This window comes from Emydura macquarii, unplaced genomic scaffold (genome assembly GCF_026122565.2).
Source record: "Emydura macquarii macquarii isolate MOO-44397 ecotype Brisbane River unplaced genomic scaffold, CSIRO-AGI_Emac_v2 contig_2627, whole genome shotgun sequence".
Classification (NCBI taxonomy): Eukaryota; Metazoa; Chordata; order Testudines; family Chelidae; genus Emydura; species Emydura macquarii.
The window spans coordinates 440,351-451,844 of NW_027132764.1; positions in this window are offsets into that span (position 1 = coordinate 440,351).

The following is an 11,494-nucleotide window of genomic DNA, read 5'->3' on the forward strand; positions in this document are numbered from 1 at the left end:
GCTGGATGTGCCCCAAGGATCCTGTGCCTCCTTTTAGCTGCTGCATGGCAGGGGGAGCTTGTGCCGCGGAGGTGTCTGTCTGTCTGTCTGAATGATGGCTGAGCCGGGACGTGTCTCTCCTGTGCAGATCACCCGTAAGGACCCAGGCTGTGGGCCCCGGAGCTGAGGTTGGCCTGGCCAAAGGAGCCAGGAGATGGCGCCAGTGGAGGTAGAGAAGCTGTGGTGCAGCCAGCTAGAGGAGAAAGTGCAGGAAGTCTCCAGGAGCCATACGAAGTATTTCTACATTGGCTACACCAGAGAGGTGTCCTCCTATCTCCAAAGGACAGGGCCCAAGTCGGAGGAGTGGCGTGATCTCAAGCAGCACTTCACCAAAATAGCCGTCTGCTATTGCTGGGTGACAGACAGACACCTGGGGAGGTTCAGCGAGCAGTGCCAGAATGACCGGTACAGGGAGCGTCCCAAATGCCTGAACGAGAGCCCCCATGGGGAGCACAGGCCGGGCGTGGTCTACGTGGTGGTGTACAAGGAGAACAGGGTGCCAGGGAGGGGAGAGGCACTGAAGGGGGGCGGGGCAGCACGAATGGTCCCGGATCCATGGAAGATGAATCTGCTGAGGAGGATCCAGCAGATAAAGGCAACGTACCAGGACAAAATCATCTGAGCAGGATGATCCGCCAGGAGCAGGCGCTAGGGAAAGATCCCAGGGCCGGGGGAACTAGACCCTCATCACCTCCCCTAACCACAGGGCCCCAGTTCTCCTCTGGGTGCTCAGCACTGCTGGTTTCCCCCCCTGCTCCCTTCCCCCCCAGCTGTGCCCCTCTTAAAGATGCACATCTCACCTCTACCTCTTCCCTAGCCCAGTCACCCTCCTGCTCTGTCCCCATCGCCCTCCCTGCTGCCAGCTCCCTCCCATCTCCCCAGCAGCAAGAACAGCCGAGTCACCCACCCAGGCCATTCACTGGTCTGGAACCAGGCCCCAAAACCATTAGTTTAGAAATCAGAGAATCATGGAATCCTAGTAGATTAGATTGGAAGGGACCTCAGCAGGTATCTAGTCCAACTCCCTGCTCACAGCAGGACCAACCCCAACTAAACCATCCCAGCCAGGGCTTTGTCAAGCCAGGCCTAAAAACCATGAGATTTTAAGCGCTAATAAATGGTGGGTCCTGAACATTTACGGGGTGTTCGGATCCTGTTTCCAGACTTTTCTTCACAAGCAGGAGGGCTGGTGTGACCGGGTCCCCTGGACTGCAACCTGAAAACTGGGGGGCATGCTGTGCGCTCTTCACGCTCCATCCTGGGCTGTCCCTCACAATGCCTGGCTGCACCCCACATACACCCTTATGGTGTGATTGTGTATCAGTCATGTTCACCCTTACAGTGTGATTGGGTATTGTTTAGTACACAGTGTGCCATGGAAGGTGTTTTGGAAACGCTCATGACATACTGCACATTATTGTTATAGCAGCCTGTTTGTTGCAATGTCACGTGTGCTTATGAAGCTCTGCTCTGTAATATTCCCAAATATGTGTCTCACGTGGCTTGAGGCAGATCTAGGCGAACACTAAAAGCAGAGAGGTAGGTCACGCCTCACTAAGGTGTGCATAAAACAACCCAGCTCTTCCAGGAACAATGGACTGGTCTAAGCATCTGATAAGGGGATACTCATTAACTCAAGGGGAGAAAGCCATGCTGGATATTGTCTGTCACCTGACCCCAGGGGGTTGCAAAGAAACATGTTAAAAGAAGAGAAGTTTTGCAATCTAGCTCTCTTCTGCTTCCATCTACAAAACAACATCAAGCAACCGAAGGCCAGTCCATAGAGGGAGGGTAAGCATTATCTGACTTTGTAGGGTTACTGAAAGCGTTAAGTTTAGTTTAGCGTGTGATTTGCTTTTATTTCATCCTGATCAAATCTGATTTATATTCCTCTGGCTTGTAATCACTTAAAATCTCTCTATACTTTTGGTTGTTTTATCTAAAGTGGTGCGTTTGGTTTGGTGTGTGTTAAAGACTTCATTTAGAGCGACCAGGCTGGTGCCTATCAATGTCTTTGATAAATTGATGAACTAGTATTGGTCAATGCGCAGCACTGAACATTGCAAGACGGAAGTTCCTAGGGTTGTATCTGGGACTGGGGATGTTGGTTGGGGGTCACACATTGCATAATTTCATTAGTGGGTGGCCAGAAGCCCTCACTTGCTAAGTTAAGAGTCGCTTGCTTGCAGGAGGCTATGCGTGGGCTGACCCAGCAGTGGGGTGGGGGCGAGAGGTCATGCAACAGAGCAAGTGTGAGACAGACCCCAGGAGAGAGGGACTGGGGCGACACAGCGATACACTGGTCCAGATTGCAGAGGGGAACATCACACTGGGGTTGCCTCTCATTGTGTGATGCTGTCAGGAAGCTGCTCTTTAAGGCCTTGTTTACACTAGAAAGGTAAGTCAACCTATATTAGCCCTCACTGCCCTCCTTGGGTCGGAGGTGCGTGTTCTCATTAGGAGGACTCCCACCCCCACCATTTAGTGACAGTAACATGCGCCCAGTGGAATGGGGTGGGGGGAAGAGTGGAGGGGGTGTGTCTCCAGTGCCGGGATCTGAGTCCAAAAATGGGGTTTCAGCCACATGAAACAATTCTGGGGGTGGGAGTGTGGAAGGCGTGTGGCCAGGCCGATCTGGTGGCACTCGGGGGTCGGAGCTCTGCCCATCAGCTCCCAGCAGAGCACTGCCCACCCTGACCCACGGGGCTGCCGTGATCGCATCTAAGTGTGCGTTTGGTCTCCCGGCTCCTCATCTGGCTGCTGTCAGGGTCACATGCTGCTCTCGCTGGGAACCCAGCCATCAGACTCGACCCTGGCCCTGCCGTATTGGAGTGCTCCAGCACTTCCCAGCACTTTGTGTCCATGCAATAAAGTCCCACAGAACTGCCCTTCCCTGGTCCAGCAGCAGGAGTAGGGGGCTGTAATTTGGGACTCGGGGGAGTGACAGATAGGAAAACATTCTGCAATGGCCTGGCCAAACTGTCTGGAATTAAGCAAATGTATTTTGGGAGCCCGTTGTGCTGATACTGCCAACGTTTGCATGCTGTTGTGGGGCTGTCCAGAATGTCCGAGGGCTTCTTGGGACCACACGGGGGAAGTGGGTTTCTGCGGGCGCACTTGGAGGCAAGGGGGATGCAAATGACCTACCTCGGATGCAGCCTTTTGAAGCTGCACTTAGAGCAGAGCCCCGTGCAAGGTTTCGCTGAAGAGCCGGGCTGGGAAATGTGAGAGACTCCCCCACCCCATCGGTTCTTGTTTGGAGCGAAGCTGGGATGAACTCGAAGCCCCTGCAAAGCTGTGAGCTAGAACCTGTGTGTAGCTTCTTTGGCTTCTTGGGTATGTTGTCTTTGGATCACTTTTCTCTCGAGAATAGAGGTGGTTGCATCAAAAGGGCTGGGTGGTACCTGGCCCGTGGCCATTGCAGCCTGAACCGGCTCTGCGGAGAAAAGCCAAGCAGAGGCACTGGTCGGAGGCTAGGCAGTGTGACGCTCTGGGGGAGCTCACAGTCTGGGCAGGTGTTGTACCTAGAAAAGACTGTCAGGATCTTATTCAGGGGGACAAGGTGATATGCCACATTTATTATAAGAAAAAAACACAATTATATGAATAAACCTACACACACCCACAAATGTTCTGTAGTCTGTCAGGTATAGTTCCCAGTCCTGATCATTGCTGGAGATCGTAGCTTGAGTGCATAGCTGGTGTTCGCGGCTCATGGCGGTTACCTGGCATGGGAAGCCAGGCACGAGGGAGAGCGGGGTGTCTGTCGGGTGCACACAGACGCTCTTTGATGCTATGCAGAATGTTACCCCAGAGCTTTACAATCTCACCCATTCTTTTATAGTTTATATTTTTGATGTGTGTCTATGGGTCCTGCTATGTCATGCTGCCTCAGAGCTCCTGTGTGATCACTGATCTCCAGTCAATTGCAAACATGACTTTGACTGTCATCTTGTCTTGATTATGCTTTGTTCTTTTGTTGCTGGGGTGGAGTCTTCTTTTTGTTTTCCAGGGATTTGTCTGCATTCTTCAGCTGTTAGGCTGGTACTTGTGTTTCATCAGGACAGGCTGGCATTGGAGACTGATTCCATCACACACACCCTTCATTCACACATCTCATTCACACATCTAAATGAAATTACACAGTATACACCTAAAAACAAGTTTCATCAAGATTTCATCAAGAGTACCAAAATGGAGTACATTATTCAAGATGGAGTTCCCCATTTACAATCTGGAGTCTCGTGGGACATGAGTTACAATGTAACAGGACAAGTTATTAACAGAGTTACAGAGTTATTTTAGTTTAAAAGCATTCTTCTCATGGTTACAGTAAAAGAGTGAGTTACTTAAAAGACATACTGTTTCTATCCTTGGTAGTAATAAAAACACAAGTGATTCAAAGAGTAGAGCAAGTGACTTGGAGACAGCTTTGTCCGTGGTAAGAAAAAGGAGCGGCTTTTTCAGAGCAAGCGTCTCCTAATACGAGCACAGCACGATTTTTATGAATGAACCAATTTAGCGTGGTTCACCAATGAATCAATTAGTAAAGTTTTAGTGTGTGTTATACAGACAGTAAAGATCAATCATTCTTAATACTAACTGTACCCTACACAGGGAGTTGGGCAGCCTGGACATACCCTGGTCAGGAGGGTGAGGACATGGGTCTCCGCCTGGAGCAGTGATGTCTGGGAGCTTATGGGGGGGGCCCTGGGCTGGAGCCCTGTGGGGATACAGGGCAGTTGCCCTGAGCTGTGCTGGCAGTTATCTCATTAATTCAGGCACCAGCCAGCATTTGAGGGAAACCTGCCACCTCCGGGCCTGCTGCCGGACCGGGGGAATCAGTAAGGAGATGCCCCCGGGGGTCGGGCTCTATGGAAACTCAGTCATTTGGGTTTCTCTATTTTAGGTAACCGTGTCAGGACGGGGCACCAGGGATACTCAGTGGGCTAGTTATTAGTTGCTGAGCTGGCTGCAATTCCTCCTCTGCTCCTCCCACAGGTCTGTCTGTCTGAATCCACCCGGTGGTGCCTGTCGCAGGGGGGACGCTTTGTGTGTGTGAGGGACCAGGCCGGGGAGCCCAAGGGAGAGACACTCAGGGGAGAAATAAAAGGCCAGCATTTAACAGGGAGGGGAATTAACCATGGGCACAGCTCGCTGATGGGCGGGGCATTCACTACCTCCAGCCTGAGGTCGGGAGCCAGGACTTCTAGGTTCTATCCTAGCAATAGGAGGGCAGTGGGGGCTAGTGGTTGGGGGCGGAGGGAGTTGCGGGCCAGGACTCTGGGGTTCGATCCCAGCTCTGGGAGGAGAGTAGGGGTTATTGATTGAAGTGGGGGGGAGGGCTGTGAGCCAGGACTTCTAGGTTTGATCCCACCTCTCCTGTGGGCAGGAAGGTGAATCTCTTCCTTGCTCTTTGCCCCTGTGAGTTTCTACACAGCACAGTGCAGGGGCTTCCCTTGACCTTGCCTTGTCTTCCCTAAACCCCTAGCAACAGGTTTATTGGTAGCAACCCACCAAAACACAGCACACTGCACCAAAGCAAGACTCTCCCTGCACACATTTCTCCCCCGGGGAGAGGAGAGTTGGTCAGACAACACATGACAGATGTATAGTCACATCACTCAGCACATGACTGGACGGTGACCAGATACTGTGGTGATGGGCACGATATACAAACTGGAATAGAGAAGATTCTCCCACCACCAGTCACTGCAGTGTCAGCCCTAGTGTAGCCCAGGGGGGCCGGCATTTTTGCCTCCATGATGTCTAGCCCTGCTCTGTGTCCCAGCCCTTCCTGCCCCCATGGTGAAGGGGAATACGAACACCGAGCGGGGGATCTCACTACGGCAAATGGGCTAGGAAGCACTGATGAGCCATTGCTAATCCAGGCCTCTCTGCTTACTTTAGATATCCTGATGGAAAGGCCCCCCCCCAGGGTGGATTAGGGGCCCCTGGCACCACAAGAGGTGAGGTGGAGGAAAGGGTCAGGACCTGCGGGCGATGGGGTGAGTCTGCAGGGTGCCCCATGGGAACGCTGCCTGCAATGGCCCAGATGACTACAGGAGGTGCCCCTACTGCATGACAGAGCAGCAGCTCCTTTCCCCCCACTGTGCCCCTCAGCCGAGCAGCTAACACCGCCCCTAGCACCAGGCCCAGACCCAGCCTCTTGGGGGCTGGGGCCTGCCCTGCTTCTGGGCCATGCCCGGTGCCATGGGACCCTGTGTGACATTGACTGGATTAGTGGGACCATTTATTATTTAACTGCAATATTTCAAGATTTACAGTAATTCATAAGAGATAGGCCATGTCAGGTACCGTTAGCACCGTTATATTTTGCTAAGTGTGATATTGTTTGTGTGTGTGTATTTGTATGGGAAGTTATGGATATGTTTGTCGTATCTGTATTTCAACTTGTTTTGTGTTTCTGGGACTGGGCGACACCCCAGACAGGAGGGTTGCAGCAGTAATGCTTAATGGCTCAAAAGGGAACTCAGAGGTGCAATAAGCCCAGAGAAAGACCCAGGGGCTACCCCCGATGAGTCACCAGGACTTGTCCAGGTGACCCTAGACTCCATCTTATTTGTGTAAATTTCCACAAGCAGCATGGCAAAGGGACATCAAAGGCAGCTGCACCACATCCATATTGTCTTCAGCTCTCAGCCCTTCTTCCTCTGGATCAACTCATCTGTAACTGAAGCCGTGAAGCAAAGGACTGAGACCCATCCAGGAACTTGATGTTGTGACCCGTCCTGTGACCAGGGTAGCCAACTGATAATGCCAAGGTCAGGGCAGGCTGTAAAAGGGGAGCAGATTCTCCCAGCACTGGTTGGTGACACTGAAGCCAGACTTCCCAACCAGCCACAAACTGCACTTCTGAATCCCCCAGAAGCCAGTACACAAGTGCACACAGCCCCTTTTACTGCATTTCAGCTCCAGGATCCCAAATCAGCACTAGGTCCAGTAAAGAGACCAGTTATTTAAACTCTATGCTCTTTACTAAGAAGGTTCCCTCTGACTCCAAGGGGTCAGCCACAGTACCAGATCAATATAAGTTTGGATCTTACCTAAAATACCACGCTGCCAGCCAATCCTTTAGTAACTAAGACTAAAGGTTTATTGTAAAAGGAAAGAAATAAACCATGAGAGAAATGTTAAAAGATTAGAGCAATCACATACATACAAATGATTGAAAGTCCATACACATCAGGTGTCTGGAAGAAATGTGGAGTTGCAGGCTTGTATAGTTCCCTCTGGTATACATCCAGTACCTGGATGGGTCTTAGTCCTTCGGTTCAGTTGCAAGATGAATTGACCCAGAGGTAGGTGTGTGTCTGCAGCTGGACAGGAACATAGACAAAATGGATTCTGTGGTTTGATCTTATATACCCTCTGTCCCGGGCCATGCGGCCTGGGGAAAGTCACAAGAACTAAAATGAAGTCCAGGGTTACATGGGCCAATCCTGATGACTCTTCAGATATGCCTGGGGTCCAGAGTCACATGGACCAATCCTGGTAATTCTTTATGTATGCCTGGGGTTTCTTCCAGAGCCCCTTGCCTTTGTGAGTGTCTTAATGGGCCATCAAGCAGGCTATTGTCTTGCGGCCTCTCTGTCTCGGGTGTGTCCCAGTCAGCCCAAACTGACATACAGAAATATCAAATACATCCATAACTTCCACTTTACATGTAATACATGAACATAAGTATTATTATCTTATTCAGCACGATATATCCCTTCTAACAGTACCAGACATGATATATCTCACACGAATCATCATGATTCTGCCATACTGATGTCACACAATATACTAAATGCCCCTCCAGTCAAGCCAGCCTGCGTGACACCCCCAACGTGAGACTGGTGTAGAAAGGAGTAATCAGAGCTCCTGAATACACCTCAGGGGTTCCCCTTATCTGGACAGCGTGACAGATGTAACCAGAGGGACCGCACAAGGCTGCAAACTCCACAATGCTGTTGATATATCTGATATATCTGGACTTTCCAATCCCTTGTATGTAGCTGATTGCTTTACTCATATAACACCTCTCACCTTGTTTGTTTTTTTCCTTTTACAATAAACCTTTAGTTTAAGTTACTAAAGGATTGGCTGGCAGCGTGGTATTTTGGGTAAGATCCAAACTTATATTGATCTGGTACTGTGGCTGACCCTTTGGGGTCAGGAGAAACCTTTTTGGTAAAGAGCATAGAGTTTAAATAACTGGTCTCTTTACTGGACCTAGTGGCTGACTGGGAGCCAGATACTGAAATGCAGTAAAGGGGGTTGTGTACTTTTGTAGCCGGTGTGGGAAATCAGAAGCACTGTTTGTGATATGACTGGTCGGGGAATCTAACTGCAGTGCCACCCACCAGTGCTGGGAGAATCTGCTCTACTTTTGCTGACTGTCCTGACCTTGGCATTTTCAGGTGGTCTACCCTAGGCATGGATGGGTCACAGCCTGGTCCGAGACTGGGGCTCTGAGGTGCTACAGTGATGTAGTGAATCAATAAGAAGAGGGAATCAAGCGCTGAATCCAAAGGAAACCAGCATCTGCCCCAGTCTGCTTGCTCCCTGGCTCAGTCCCTCTTTCCCCAGCCCACAGGGGAAGCTATCCCAGCCCCCTGTGCCCAACACACAAGTGAGTACCCATAGAAAACGACCCATGACAATCTGCTGTGATCCCTGTGCAGAGCGGCTGCACTGCAGAGACCTCCCCACAGAGACCGTGGCTGGTTCTCGGGTATAGAATCAGGGGCAGACTAGAGGTGAGGCCGGGGCGGCACAGAGCCTGGTTTGAGCCCACAGAGGGGTGGCCAGGCAGCCGGTGGGTCAGAGGGGAAGTGGAGATAGAGACACTTTCTCTCCAGCATCCCCCAGACGAGGGGCTTTTGAAAATGTGACCCTCTAACTCCTAAGTGTTCAGGACTCAACCGTGACACACACAGCGTTTCCCCCTAGTCCCCCGGTATTTCTGAGCCCTGCTGGGTGGGACTCCCCTTTGGACTTGGCTGTGTGAGCAGATCAAAAGACTAACATTTATTTACAGTGCTGCAAAAAATTCAAAATACCCCATGGAATAAACCAGACCAGAGCCTGGCTCTCACCAACCCCCTACTCTGGGCCTGTATCCTCTCTTGCACTGACCATACAGCGCTCAGGGCAGACAGGCCTGATTTACAGGGGTGAGGCCATGGGGTCCAATCACCAGTCACAGGCAAACGCCCTGGTTAGCAGAGTCTTTGTGGCTGTTGAGAGCAAGGATGTACTTTCTGTTTCTGTCTCCTACACACAGAGCAACAAGGGGTGCGGCTCTCGGTACACAATCACCCCAGTTTCAGCTGAATCTGCTGGTGCTGGGCTCCAGGTTATAGCACCTTTCACATCCTGTGGCCTCTGCACACCCAGCATGTTGCTCTCCTTTATATCTGCACTGAGAAAACCCACCCATCTGGCAAATGACTCACCATGGCTGAAGCGGAGTGAAACTTTTCAACCAAAACATTTTCTGGTGAAAAAAATGCAGATTTGGTGACATGATGACAGTGAGTGAATTCTTGCTGGGTTTGTCCAGTTGTTTTGTCCAGAAAACAAAAACAAAAAAACCTAAAAAAAAAAAATTCTGAAAAAAAATCCCAAAATATTTAATCTCAAAAGGTCCTTGAATTTTCTTTTTGAAATGCTTGAAATGGAAACAAAAATTTACCTTCAAGTGAGTTTTGTTCACAGATTCGTAGATTCCATGGCTGGAAGGGACCCATGTGGTCCTCTTGTCTGAGCCCCGAATGCCACAGGCCAGAGAGCTGCCCTGAGTTAGTTCCTGGAGCAGATCTTTTAGCTTTTGCTCAACCTCAATCAATCTTTCTTTTTGACTTTTCTCTTGGATGGGAATCCTGGAAAATTTTGCTTTTGGCTCAACATGAAGCCATTTCCCCCTGATTTTTTCAGCACTGCCAGCAAATAAAAAAATCCACTAGTGGCCCAGCTTCAGCTGTGACCTTTGTTCAGTTTCCCTGTGACCACGTCCTGCCCACCTGCCCCCTCTCCAGGATCTGCCTCATGCATGGATTGGGAGAATGCTCCTGAGGTCTGTCCACACTGCAAACACAGGTGAGCCAGTTTGATCTCTCTCGCTCGGTACTGTAGCTGTGAAGTGGCAGGAGCCTGTGCCCCGACTTATTTTAATTGTGTCCTGAAATGTGAATCCTCTGAGTAAATCCAATTAAAATGCATTGGATGGCTCCTGAATCCCACTCCGGGTTGGGGAGCCTGTGGGAAATGTTGTGTGTCCCCGGGGAAGTGAGACTCTGAATTAAAAGCCCCACGCTGTGAACCCCCAGGCCCTGGCCATGTCCCCAGTTGTCCCCGCGCTCACAATCCAAGCCCCACGCCCTGCCCAGGACAGTCACTGGCCTGGCTCCGCTGCTACCCGCCTGTGACGTGTCCATCCGACAGTGGCCTGTGTGGTTTGCCCCTCGCAGCAGGTCTCTGATGTCAGAAGCGAGTCTCTTGTATCCGGCCCTGACCACGCAGAGTGGAAAGTAGTAACTTTGTGCTTCTTCTGCGTGGCCCCTTCCTGCCCCCCAGCCTCTCGCCTCCCTACCACCCTCACCTGCGACTGTACCAGGACTGCGACGGGCTCACCCACCTCCATCGTGGCCAGCATCACTCCACGGCAAATACAAGGACACAAGTTCCCCAGCAGACTGAGCAGGGTGTTACTCTGATGTATACCAGGTTGTGCAGGGAGCGAGGAGGGGTCTCAGCAGGAGGCACCCTCCCCTCCAAGAGCTGACCCCAAAGTCCCCATGTGGTGGCAAAGCAGGGGCAGGAACCATCTCAGAGATGAGTCCATGCGGCCCTGACCCTGGCAAGTGATTGCTGATCTCCACGCCACTTTCACGGGGGTTGGGGCGCTATCCACAGTGTCCTGGCAGCGTCTCACTTGATGTCCTTACATTCAGCATCTGCCAGTCCCCAAAATAGCTAATGTCTACATTTCCTAGATTCTTAGAGCCCAATGCCAGAAGGCACCGGTGTGATCACCCAGTCTGATGTCCTGTATGACACAGGCCAGAGAGCTGCCCCATAATCCTTCCCAGAGCAGAGCCTTTAGAAACACATCCAAGCTTGATTTTAAAATTGTCCATGATGGAGAATCCACCACAACCCTTGGGAAACTCTTAATTACTCTCACTGTTAAATAGTCACACCTTATTTCCAGGCTGAATTTGTCTAGCTTCTACTTGCAGCCAGTGGATGGCTTTAGACTTTCCTCTGCAAGTTTGATGATCCCATTATTAAATATGTGTTGCCCCTGTAGGTACTTACAGGCTGGGATCAAGTCACCCTGTCACCTTCTCCTTTTTTTAAACTAAAGCGATTGAGCTCCTGGTGCTCTAAGGAAGGTTTTCTAATCTTTTCCTCATTCTCCTGGCTCTTCTCTGGCCCCTCTCCA